The 12,783-nt window shown below is 39.5% G+C and overlaps 1 long non-coding RNA gene across 1 annotated transcript; it reads left to right on the top strand.

Moving 5' to 3' along the window:
- The first annotated feature begins 217 nt into the window (after positions 1–217).
- On the top strand, positions 218–1,474 carry LOC125775840 (uncharacterized). The gene is made up of 2 exons (XR_007421407.1): positions 218–689; positions 745–1,474. It is a non-coding gene; the product is annotated as an uncharacterized LOC125775840 (long non-coding RNA).
- Positions 1,475–12,783: the final 11,309 nt, after the last annotated feature.

Genomic DNA, 12,783 nt, shown 5'->3' with positions numbered 1-12,783 from the left:
GCAATTGTCTCTGCGAATTACGGCTTGAAATTTGAGTTGTAACAAAAAGTTTTTATTGCTTCATTGTTGCGCCCTCAGCCGCATAATAACCAAATGCAAACTTTTGCCACTTGCCACTTGCCACATGAATGCATCCGTGCGCTTGCAAATTGTAATCGCACACACACACAAACGCATGCATTCCTATGCATATGCATGTATATATTCTGCGTATAACCCTGCAAAAAATTGTGCGACTAATCTCTAAAGAGAGTATTCCGGGACTAGTCTCGATGTGGAACAATTGAGTATTAATTAGTCGCAACTAGTCTCAAACGGGTATAATTGGAGATCAATTAGTCTCAATTAATCCCTATCGGGTACTATTGGGAAAAAAGTTAGAATTTTGGCAAAAATACATTCATAAATTTCAAAGCAAAGTTACTGAATTTCCTTCAATTCAATTATCATAACCTATTACATTTAAAAAAAACCATAAGTAATGAATTTCGTACATGTAGGACAATAATAAAAATGGTCAAATAGTTATCAACAAGTTTGACTATTGTGAATGGTATTTACATGGCAATTGTCAAAATCAATTGTTTGACAGCAGCCACTTGAAATAACGAAGCGCAAAATATTTAGTTTTTTGGCTTTGTTATATAGATTATGGAATAAAGAAAACGCATTGAAGAATAATAACTAAGGTAAATAAACATATAATCAGATAACAAACGCGTATTAATATTATATTGTTTGCAGGGATTTAAAGTCAATAGAGGTTATTAGTGTGTTGCTGAAATTTGAGAACCCATGTGCTGCTGTAATGGATTCTACTAATGTGCAAGTGGTTTCATTTGACGACGAACAAATAATTGCTGTTGGCCGGGCTCTCAGAGCTGTAGCGGACGAAGTTTTCGAAGAACCCAAACAGGAACTCGTTTTATAGGAATCTGCGATGTCTGCTATTTTATGCAACAATCTCAGAAATATAAGGCTGCTGTTAAATAAGGACGTCATAGCGTCAATAAACGTGGATGGTTCACATGGAAAGATAAGCTTAAAATCTTTCCCAAATTTTTATGCTTCATTGACTGGTAAGATAAATATTCCATACCATTGTTTTACACATATGTATGTTTTTATTTCAAGTTAAATTAAATCTTCTTTTCATTTAGGAGCCCTTGCTAAATTACCATTTAAGGGATTGTCGCCGGAGGACGCGCTGCGCAAAGCCATTGCTTTCGAAAAAGCTAAATGCTTTAAGAAAGCTTTTGTTCACGCGTTATATGAAAGCAAGAAATCAACGCGAACTTTTTGAGTGGAGTACAAAACTGCGTAAACGATTTTTTTTAAGATACATTTTTTTAAATTTTGATGATAATTTCTTTCATGAGTTTTGCAAAAATTTTGATTTGTCAGATTTATGTTAGAGAAGCTGTATTTAAAGTGTTTAAAGTCAATTAAATAAAAATACATATTTTAAAACGAAGGCTTCGGATAAAATTTATCTTGATTGTTAAAGGGATTTTAGAGGTTTTATAACGACTGGTCTCATTCTGCTACCATTGCGACCTACAAAGCGACTAGTCCCTTTTTATACCCATTTGGGTATAAATGGGTACAATTAGTCTCTTCATAGGACATGCTCGAACAAAAGGGAACAGTTCAGTCCATACAAAGAGATGTAAAGTGGGATTAGTCGCATGTTCCTTTGCGACTAATCCCGGACACATCCCGGACTAGTCGCATTTTTTGCAGGAACTTACTTGTAACACATATATAATATATGTAAATGCGTGTGTATTGGTGTGAGCTGACGTGTGAGCTCGTAAGCAATACCATTGTGTCGAGTGTGCAGTGCTTTGGAAAGTTTTCGACTTTAAAGCTAAACTTCATAATTGTGTGATTGAATTAATCATTTAATAACACAAATTTAATTTTATGAATTTGCACAAGAAACGCTATTGCACACGAAGAAAGGCAGAACTTTAATTTGTATGTTCGCAAATCAAAAACACATACAAGCAAATTAAGAAATTGATTGGAATGTAGGAATATATGTCAAAAATATGTATACGTATATAAAGAGTTTGAATAAAATTGATTGATAATCAAATATTGAATGGAAGTTACGAGTTTTTCGATTATAATCAGAGCTCAATTTGAAACTGTCAAATATGAAGAAATTTTATGAACAAAAATGTAATTTTGTTTAAATATTTTCAAGAGAAAATCAAAAGCAATTAATCGGGCTGAAGCTTTTAAATATGTTAGGTTAGGTAAGTTTATGTTAGGTTACACGGGCTGGCTGCCCCACAATACAAAGATTTACGGGACCCTTGTAATGTCGGATTGAGTATAGGTTTAATTAATACGATCTGAAGTTTACATTGTGTAGGTTGTAAAAGCTTTTTACGTGGTTTAATAGAGACTTGGTTTATAATTGTGATATTCATGCCGTTTCTTCAACTGCGGGATATCTTGGGATAACTGTATACATATATGATAGATATCTTAATTTCGAATGAGTTGTAGACAACGCGGGACAGCAACAAAGGATATGTTGCAGCATCTCTCTCTTATATATTTTCCTGCACTTCCTTTATGTGTCATCGTTAATACGTAATGGTAAAACGGCTGTGTGAGCTGTGGCTAGGCCAAAAACCGTCCTGCATTCTTTTCGAAATCGTGTACGTAGAAAAATGTGTGTTTTCCTTCCGTTTCCTTGCATAAGATTTTGGTGATGCTGCATGCCCCTCAGGTATTCCATTAGACCCTGCAGCTCTCTCGAAATTTTCGTTATATATATTTTGGCGACTTCCATTTTTCCGGAACTAGTTCGATAGCCTTAATGCGTTTGCCACGGTCGTCATCAAAAGGGGGATATCTCGTCTGAGGCTGTTGTTTTTTTATGGGAGGGCGCTTTTTACCTGCCGGGTCCCACCACAAGGCCCCGAGGAGATATGGTTCACCTTCTCACTTAATCTCGCCTTAAAACAAATGTTCCTCTGCTTCCCAGAAAATACTTGGTCTAAGACCGCAAGTCGTAAGCTGCTTGAGCCATATGTAGAAGAATCCTTTCTGGCCACTCCCAAATGAATGGCACTCGGAGGGCTTCCTCACTGCCGTGAACTTCTACACACGACCCCATCCGCCTTGATAGTGAACGAGGGCAAGACGAAATATTTTCTGTCATCAGACAATGTGGACAGTCATAACTTCACAGTCGTAGGTAATTTCGTCTATCTTAGAAACATTATTAACAGAAACAACAATATTTGTCTCGAAATCCAGAGCACGATAACTCCTGACAGATGCTACTTCGGACTGAGTAGCCAATTGGAAAGCAAATACCTCTCTTTACGAATAAAAACCCAATTCTATAAGTCGCTTATTATTCCCGTCCTGCTATATGGTACAGAGGCCGGGACGATGACAAGATCTGATGAGTCGACGTTATGAATTTTCGAGAGAAAGGTTCTGAGGAAGATTTGCGGCCTTTGAGCGTTGGCAACGGCAAATCTGCAGTCGATGGAGCGAGGAGCTGTATGACTGGTGTAAACTCGGCTATAACTGCGTAAGCACTCTCTTCTTCTTCTTCTTTACTGGCGTAGACACCGCTTACGCGATTATAGCCGAGTCATGGAGGATGGAGTCATGTGTAGAAGTTCACGCAAGTGAGGAAAGTTCTCTGATCGCCATTCACTTGGGAGTGGCCAGAAACGATTCTTTTACATATGACTCAAGCAGCTCACGACTTCCGGTCTTTGACCAAGTATCCTCTGGGTAGCCTAAGAACATCCGTTTGAAGGCGAGCTAAAGTGAGAAGGCGAAATATCCCCTACTTAGGGTTGTGCGCTGGGTTTGGGACCCGCCACGTAAAAAACAAAACACCCCCAGTGAATAGTAAGCACTCTCTACGCCAATAAAGAAGAAGAAGAAGTTCGGCAGCCACGTGGATGGCTCTTTTAGTTACCTAGCAGCTATTTCGTTCCTCGAAACGCCCTTGCGGCTTGGAACCCAGTATATTTGCAGCCGGTTTCTTGTATTCACTGTATCTACTACCTGTTGTTTCTATGGGTATTCTCTGACGTAATGCGATATAAGTTTATTGCCTTAATTGTCGCCTGGCGATCGACGAACACATTGATTTTATCTATGTCGTTTCCAGCGTTATTAGCTGTCTCAGCAGCTTTCTTCATCGCAAAGACTACAGCCTGACAGTCTGGAGTATGCCGATAGCTTAAAGTCTTACCTGAGATCCAGCACCGCGCAGTAGATCCCGACGCTCACTTCATTTTGGATCCGTCTATATAGACGTTGAAAGTTTTTCTGGTGGGTCGTTTGAATATGGTAAGTGAAGTTCAAGTAGATTGAAACCTATCGGAAAAGGAAAATAAAAGAGAGATTTTGAAACACTTAGACAAAGTTAGTCTCAGTGAATAATGTAAATGGTGGAAGTGAGGGGAACCTATCTCGATAAAGAAACACTGCACTACTGATACTATTCTACTAGCGCCAAGACGCCCAAGTAACTCTCTTGGGCCGTCCCAACGATTAACGTTATATCCTGTTTCACGTCAACAGTACCATTGAGGCATACAACTACAACGATGGATTAAATTTTCTCGCGATTCGATGAATCCACGACCAACAAACACAAAATGAATATATCTAGATATGACCTGCCAAAAGCTCAAAGAATGAAATGGAAACCTGCTCGAATCTAATACCCAAATAAGGCCTGTCGAAGAGATATGATGTTTTGAAGATTGTTGGAGATGCGTTCTTAAATCCTTATTCTGGTTAACCACTATCTTAAGAAAGGATTTTATCAGCATAACATTGAAATTGTGCCGAAATACCGGAAGAATGCACACTTACGATAGAAACAGCTTCTAAAATGTAAAATTGAGAACGCAAAACTATATAAGATCCTTTGGTAAAGCGATGAAAACAGCCCTAAATAGGACTGACTGAAATATTTATTAAAAAAAAATTTCTCACCAACATTAAACAATTAAATCAATGTTGGAAACTCACAATTAAATATTCTTATACTTTGAGTTTCCTGCTTACCTCAGCATTGTTACTGTAGCGGCTCTTTTCGTAAGCTGATTAGCGAAAGCATATGCCAACAGTTTGTATAAAATAGTCTGTAAAATTTTCCGTACTTCTCATACCCAATAGTTGCGCTAATCCCACTTCTATCCCATTTCGAACCATTAACTCCTGATGTCATGAAATATGACAAGAAAAGAACGCCACCGCAATCGCATTGCGGTTGAAAGCAGCCAAATGATGGCAAGTTGGGCTTTACCGGTAGCAAAGGCAGCACAAACAAAAAAAAGGTTGCACACACTTGGCCCACCAGTGACCCATGAACATTTCAAACCGTGCGAATGTTCGTACATCGTATGCTATATGCTCGTAGGTATGTACACACGAATAACTAAGAGTCGTTCTTAACGACAGAAATATTAGAAAATCTCAAAGAAAAACAAAGTGAAATGGTGGGTTAGTTGGCGGGCATGTGGTGGCTTGACAGCAAGCGAATGATTCAAGTGCTGCGAGTGAAAAACCTGGTTGGCGAACTAATGCCAGCAAACGAGCCGCAGCTGCCTAGACGAAGTTGTTGGCGGGAGTGTGTGTGTGTGCGTGTGTTGGCAGGGCTCAGTGGAATGACATAAACTCAAAAGAAATCAGATTGTGGCCGAGTTCAGCACTGAACTTCTCCGGAGAGTTTGGCTAATTAATTAAGTTCATTTCATTTCGGTTGGTTGCCGCAGCTTAGAGTATTTCAGCTATGCCGTCTTGCCATGCTCGGTCGGTAAACCAGCCAAGTGATATGTACTAGTGAGTAGTATGCCGAAAACAAAGAAGAGTAGAACTTGTATGCGGAGAAAACACAAACTACTTTCAAGTTTTTTCAAAGTTCAAGAGCATGTATTCAACTCAAGTTATACTTAGCGGTAAACGTTGAGTGGAGTATTTGAAGAAATTTGTTTTATTCGGTTTTCCTGTTTTTTTTTTATTGCAAAGTGCTTCATCTTTGATAGTCGGATTATATGCGGAAGTAATAGCGATAATTTATATATAAATTTAAGATATTTCATTATTATATGAGTTATGATGCTTTTTAGAGTTAGAATATAGATAAGGTAAGAATATAGTTTCTGGTGAAATATGCTCAAACTACCGATTCTGTACCCTCCCTATGGAGACATATATATATCCCTTGATTCGCAAGATATCTGCATATCATCTACATTTACCCAGGCACTATCTTCTGAAGCCAGTAAAACGGTCAATTTTTAATCAAATCTTTCATTTTTTCTATATCTTACTTTAACAGCTTCCATGAGGCGTTCTGCGAAGCTGATTTTTCAGTTTCTGAAACAGATTAAAGTCACAAGAAGACAAATTTGTTGAATAGGGTCGCTAACTCTGATTTTGTGTTTAGCTGAAAAGACAGTCACAATAATATTAGAATGCGTTCATTTGCGTCCGTTTGCGCCGAATTGCTTCCCTTCGACATCACAGACTAAGTTGTATTCCTGATTGATCGCTTGAATCTCTGCGATGTAATCATTGCAAACCCTCATTACGGTAAACAATGAAATCGATGAGCATCACCTTTAGCTTTGCATGACTTCCACGTATTTTTTCGGTTTTATTTAATTTTTGGAATGTGAATGGTTGGCTCCGACCTCCAATCAACGAGTTTTTGCAAAAAATTCAGGTCTTGTGATACGAGTCTCGAATTGACATCTTCGTACCCGAAACATTAACTAATATGTATTGAGTGGACCCATCAGTGATATTAAGTTCCGCTGCTGTGTCTCGAGTTGAGTAAACTTTTTGCATTACAACTACCAATTTTGGAAGACTTATCTGAATATTTTGTGCTACTCAAATACTTATGTTCCCGACAAAGTACAAACCCAAGACACTTCTTCAATATTTTAATTGATTCCGTAGTTGTTAATTGAAAACACAAAATTTTATTCAAACTTGTTGTTAATTTCTTTGTCATAGTAAACATCGGGGGATGGAGCCATGTGTTGAAGTTCACGTAAGTGAGGAAAGTTCTGTGACCTCCATTCACTTGGGAGTGGCCAAAAATCCATTATTTTACATATGGCTCCAGCAGCTCACGACTTCCGATCTTAGGTCAAGTATCCTCTTAGTAGCCAAAAAAATCCGTTTGAAGACAAGTTAAAGTGATGAAGTGAAACATCCCCTCCACAGGGTTGTGCTGGGGGTGTGGGACCCGCTACTTAAAAAAACCCCCAAGAAATGCGACAAGGACTGAGGCGAGTAGGCCGTTGTGGCATTTACTACAGTGGTTATATAAAGGAGCGCAAATTCAGTGTGGGATTCGCTGTGGGTGAGAGACTCCGTTGTCAAGTACTGCCATTCATCACGGTGGATGAACGTGTAGCCACGATCCGCATCAACGCAAAGTTCTTCAATATTCTTCATATACCTGATTCGCGATGCCTTCTATGAGCGCTTGGAGCGCACCTACTAGAGCTGGCCACGCCACGATGTCAAAATCGTACTTGGCGACTTTAACGCCATTGTGGGAAAAGAAGGCATCTTGGGCACTACGGTCGGTAAATTCAGCCTCCACAATGAAACAGCCCTTCTCAAACTGATCTCTCCAACGGAACGAAGGTCTTCCTCTTTCAGTGCTTCCACCGGCGGGAACTGAATTGAAAATCATCAAGGCTCGAGTATTTTCTTCCATCCGGACAATATGACCTACCCTGTGCATCCGCTGTCTCTTGATACGCTAATCTATGTCAATGTCGCCGTGTAATTCGCCAATGCGCTTATGTTCCTTATGTTCGCTCACTCCAAAAACTCATCAGATGATGTCATTGTCCATGCCTCCGCACCATATAGCAGGCGGGAATAAAGTCAGACTTGTAGAGTTTGGTCTTTGTTCGTCGAGAGAGGACTTTACTTCTCAATTGTCTACTCAGTCCCGACTGGTACCTGTTGGCAAGAGTGATTCTGCGTTGGATTTCAAGACTGATATTTTTGCTGGTGTTGATGCTGATTCCAAGATAGACGAAATTATCGACGGCTTTAAAGTTATGGCTGTCAGCAGTGACGTGTAAGCCAAGTCGCGTATTCGATGACAGTTTGTTTGAAGGCATGAGATACTCGTCTCGTCCTCGTTAACAGACAGACCTATAGCTTTCGGTAAGGTCGTACATAAACAAACAGTTGATGAATTCGGTCTGAGTATGAGTCAAATTTGGTCTGGTTGTACATATAAATCTCAGTTTCACTTCGCTTCAAAAGTTTCCATAGTAAAGTAGTCCAAAATGGATTTAATATTATATTATATTATTATATTATCTTTTGATAAGCTAAAAAGTAATCAATTTCTCCTTCGCTTAGGCGATCAGAGTACAATTTGTTTCAAGGAATATACAACAATATTCAAAAATCGGATATTTTGCTTCCTTTTTTTAACAATTTTTCGAAATGTGCGGCATTATTTAACCCTCTAATATTGAAAACCTGCCACCTACCAGTTTTCACTTTATTGAATATTAGTATAACAACATTTCCCGCTTTTAACATTTTCATGCTAAAAATAAACAATGCCCTCCACCTTCCACCTCACACATATTGCTTATTTTTCCAACTCATTAGGCATCAGCATCATGCCTATGTGCAGCGAGCGGGTTAATTCAATTTAATTATAGTCTGCCAATTATAAGCTGTCAGAAAAACTGTGTACACCCTACGGCACGACTCTGTTGCATTTACATAATCACAAGCACACAAACACACACATGCATGCAAATAAATGGTAGCTCATATGCGCTTATTATGTGCATTTAAATATAAAAAATGTTTATGGGCAGAATATATATATATATATATACATATAATATATATATATAAGTATATGTATGTTAGGTTGTATATTAGGGTGTTCGTTATTGCCCTAGTTGATTGTTTCACTTTTTCATCAAATGTATGTACTGACAATTTATAGAGTGATTTATATGCACATTCTGAGTTGCTCATACGACATGGTGTCCTATATGACTATAGTGAACTTTTATGAAAAAAATCAATATAATCTTTTTTGTAGAAAAAACATTTTTTTACTCAAATATTACTTTTCTAAAGTTCTTGGTTTATTTTATTTAAGATTTTTATTTTAAAAGGTCAAAAAATCACATAAAATATATATTTGGGCACGACTTAAATTGAAACCAATCCTTCTTTAGGCTGAAACTAAAGTAAAACTTGCGCAAAATCAATTTGTGAAATTACACATACCCTAATTTATATCTATAAGTATATGTGCTATCACATATATAGCAATATAGTCTGTGCAAACAATTTTTTGTGGCTCCAGCTCTTATTAACTGATGAATTGTTAAGTGAGCGCTGAGCATTTGGTGACAATACCCAGTTTATTTGCTTATGCCTCCACTTATTTACACACCAACACACACACACACACACTACTTATGCGCCGTGCATAATGCTTGCAGTCCCGTTACAGTGCTGTTTAAAATGCATTCATTTGCATGCCTGTATGTCTGTGCTTGTGTGTATATATGTAAGTATGTGTATGTATTAATATTCATGCACGATTGTACGGTAATAGCCGATTGCTGCGGCCCTGTCGGATCCATATAGGCCGATACGTCAACAAAGCCGCTGCGGCAACTCTCTGTGACATTCACTTAATTGACTGCTGACAGAATGATGAACCAACACAGTGGCCATGATAGGCAGTCCGACAGGCGGACAGACATATCACATGGTAGCAGGCAATAAAAGTCATGTGGCCATTTGGACTGGAGTTGCAGCGCTGGCAACTTGGCTTGCTTGTATACGGTTGCGTGTGTTGTTGCTTGCATTGTCATTTAACATAATGAAATTTAAACAGTTCCTTGTTGCAAGCGGTCGAAGGTTTAACGGTATTATTTTGACCTCAATCGAAATGGCTGCAATTATCAATAAATGCAAATTTACACCTTTTAATACAATTTATATACAAAGTACCGTTTCATTGACGCCTCGAGCGCAGAAAATGTTGTGGATGCTACAAATGGTTGCATGGCACGTAGCGCCCGTCTGCCTATGATGCATTAAAAATTAAACTTAATTAATGAAAAAATCTACGCATTTGTCAAAGTAATTACTTTTCTCCAGTAATGAGTGATTGTCTGCCTGCAATTATATGCAATATATGTTTACACATGCTCTCATTCATTTTATTGGCAAATATAATTTCTTTTTCTGCAAAGTTGTGTCAGGTAGAAGCAACAACATTAAATGTAGGACCATCAAATCTTTCTCAATAAAAAATAAAAATGTTAAAAAAATCAATTCTATAAAATGTTCAAGAAATTTTGTAAGTTTTGAACCAGGAAGATAATATGTCTGAGTCGAGTAGTCTTATTTGTCAACATAGTCTCATTTTAAGATGACACACTTCCGACAGCGATGCCTCAGCATCTTTATTCCTTCTTAAAAATGCGTTTCTAAAGTTCTACGAAGAAAGAGGTTATGTGTAGAAGTTCACGCAAGTGGACGATTCTTTTACATATGGCTCAAGCAGATCACGACTTCCGGTTTTAGACCTAGTATCCCCTGGGTAGCCTAAGAACATCCGTTTGAAGGCGAGCTAAAGTGTGAAGGCGAAACATCCCTTACATAGGGTTGTGCGCTGGGTTTGGGTCCCGCCACGTAAAAAAACACCCTCAATGAAAAACCATCAACAGCCTCGCATGAGAGACCCGCCTTATGATGACGACCATGGCAAACGAAATAAGGACTATGAATTGAAGGCATGCACCTGGAATGTCCGGTCCCTTCAATGGGAAGGTGCCGCTGCTCAGCTGATTAATGTTTTTGGGTAGAGTGAGACTGACATCAGCGCTGTCCGAGAAATGCGATGGACGGGACAAGGACTGAGAAGAGTAGGTTCTTGCGGCATTTACTACATCAAAATACAGATTGATCATGTTGTGATAGACAAAACACACATCTCCAGTGTCCTAGACGTGCGTACGCTCTGAGGCCCTAACATCGACTCGGACCACTCTGTGCAGAAAAAAACGCACATCAACAAACACAAGGAAGGTTCGACATCGGCAAGCTGCAATCACAACAGACAGCCGAACGATTTTCTACTCGGCATGCGCTCCTGTTCTCCGAGAGCACTTGTCAACAAGTCGGTATAAGGGAACTGTGGGACGGCATTTCAAACTCCTTACGTACAGCTGCAACCGAAACCATTCGTTTTCGGAAAACGCAAAAGAACAGCTGGTGCGACGAGGAGTGCCGTTTCGCAGCGGAGAGAAAACGCAAGCAACGTCATGATCAACCACAACTTCTGCGGTATGGGATAGATAACGAGAGTTGAAGAAGGAAGTGAGACGCATTTGCACACAAAATAAAGAGAGAAGCCGAAATGCGTGAGTATCAAGAGCTTGATAAGCTAACCGACAGGGGTAATTCTCGACATTCTGCGAAAAAATGCATAGGCTTACAGAAGGTTTCAAGACCTGAGCATACTCTTGTAGAGCCCCCAAAGGTGATCTAGTCACCGATGCCCAGAGCATACTTAAATTATGGAGGGAACACTTCTCCAGCCTGCTGAACGAATATACAACAACAGGAGATAGTGAATCGATTCCCAAATCTATGACGATGGAGCAGAGGTTTCATTGTCCGACCATGAAGAAGTTCAAATAACAATTACCCGCCTGAAGAACAACAAGCGGCGGGGTCTGATAGATTGCCGGCCGAGCTATTCAAACACGGCAGCGAAGAGCTGATAAGGAGCATGCATCAGCTTTTTGTAGAATATGGTCGGACGAAAGCATGCCCAACGATTGGAATTTAAGTGTGCTCAGCCCAATGCAAAAAAGGCAGACCCCACAATCTGCACCAACTACCGCGGGATGAGCTTCCTCAATATCGCATGTACATACTGTGTGAAAGATTAAATCTCACCGTCAAAAAACTGATTGGACCTTATCAGTTGGGCTTAAGGCCTGGAAAATCAGAAATTGCCCATATATTTCATGCGACAAGTCTTGGAAAAGACCCGTGAAATGAGGATCGACACCCATCACCAGTTCCTCAATTCCTAAGCTGCTTTTGACAGCACGAAAAGGAGCTGCCTTTATGAAGCGATGTCTGAATTCGGTGTCCCCAAAAAACTAATACGGCAATGTAAACTGACTTGGAGCAATACCAAAAAAAAGAAGTATCTCTCCAACCCGTTCGATGATGTGGATATCATTGGCCTCAACAACCGCGCCGATAGTTCTGCCTTTTCCAGAATGGATAAGGCAGCGAAGGATAAAAGTCTAGTAGTGAAGGAGGGCAAGAAAAAATATTCTCTGTCATCATACAAACAGTCATCGCACTCGTGACATGACTCCCACGTAACTGCTGCCAGTCTTAACTTGGAAGCCATAGATTATTCCGTCCATATGGAACCAGCATAAACATCAACAACAACGTAATCGAAATCCAACGCAGAATAACTTTTGCCAACAGGTGCAGTAAGTAAGTAAGTCACTCATCATCCCCGTCCTGCTATATGGTGCAGAGGCATGGACGTTGACAACATCTGATGAGTCTGCTTCAGCCCTGAAAGTATTCGACACAATACCCGTAAGGCAATATAGAATAAGAGGAAGACCATTTCATTTCATTTCAAAGACCAGGTGGATAAAGACCTGACTACACTTGGAATCTTCAATTGGCTCCAAACAGTGGAAAAGAAGAACGAATGGG

This window comes from Bactrocera dorsalis, chromosome 1, assembly GCF_023373825.1.
Source record: "Bactrocera dorsalis isolate Fly_Bdor chromosome 1, ASM2337382v1, whole genome shotgun sequence".
Lineage (NCBI taxonomy): Eukaryota > Metazoa > Arthropoda > Insecta > Diptera > Tephritidae > Bactrocera > Bactrocera dorsalis.
Note: the sequence above shows the minus strand (reverse complement) of the source record. Positions and strands in the feature narration are given on the sequence as shown.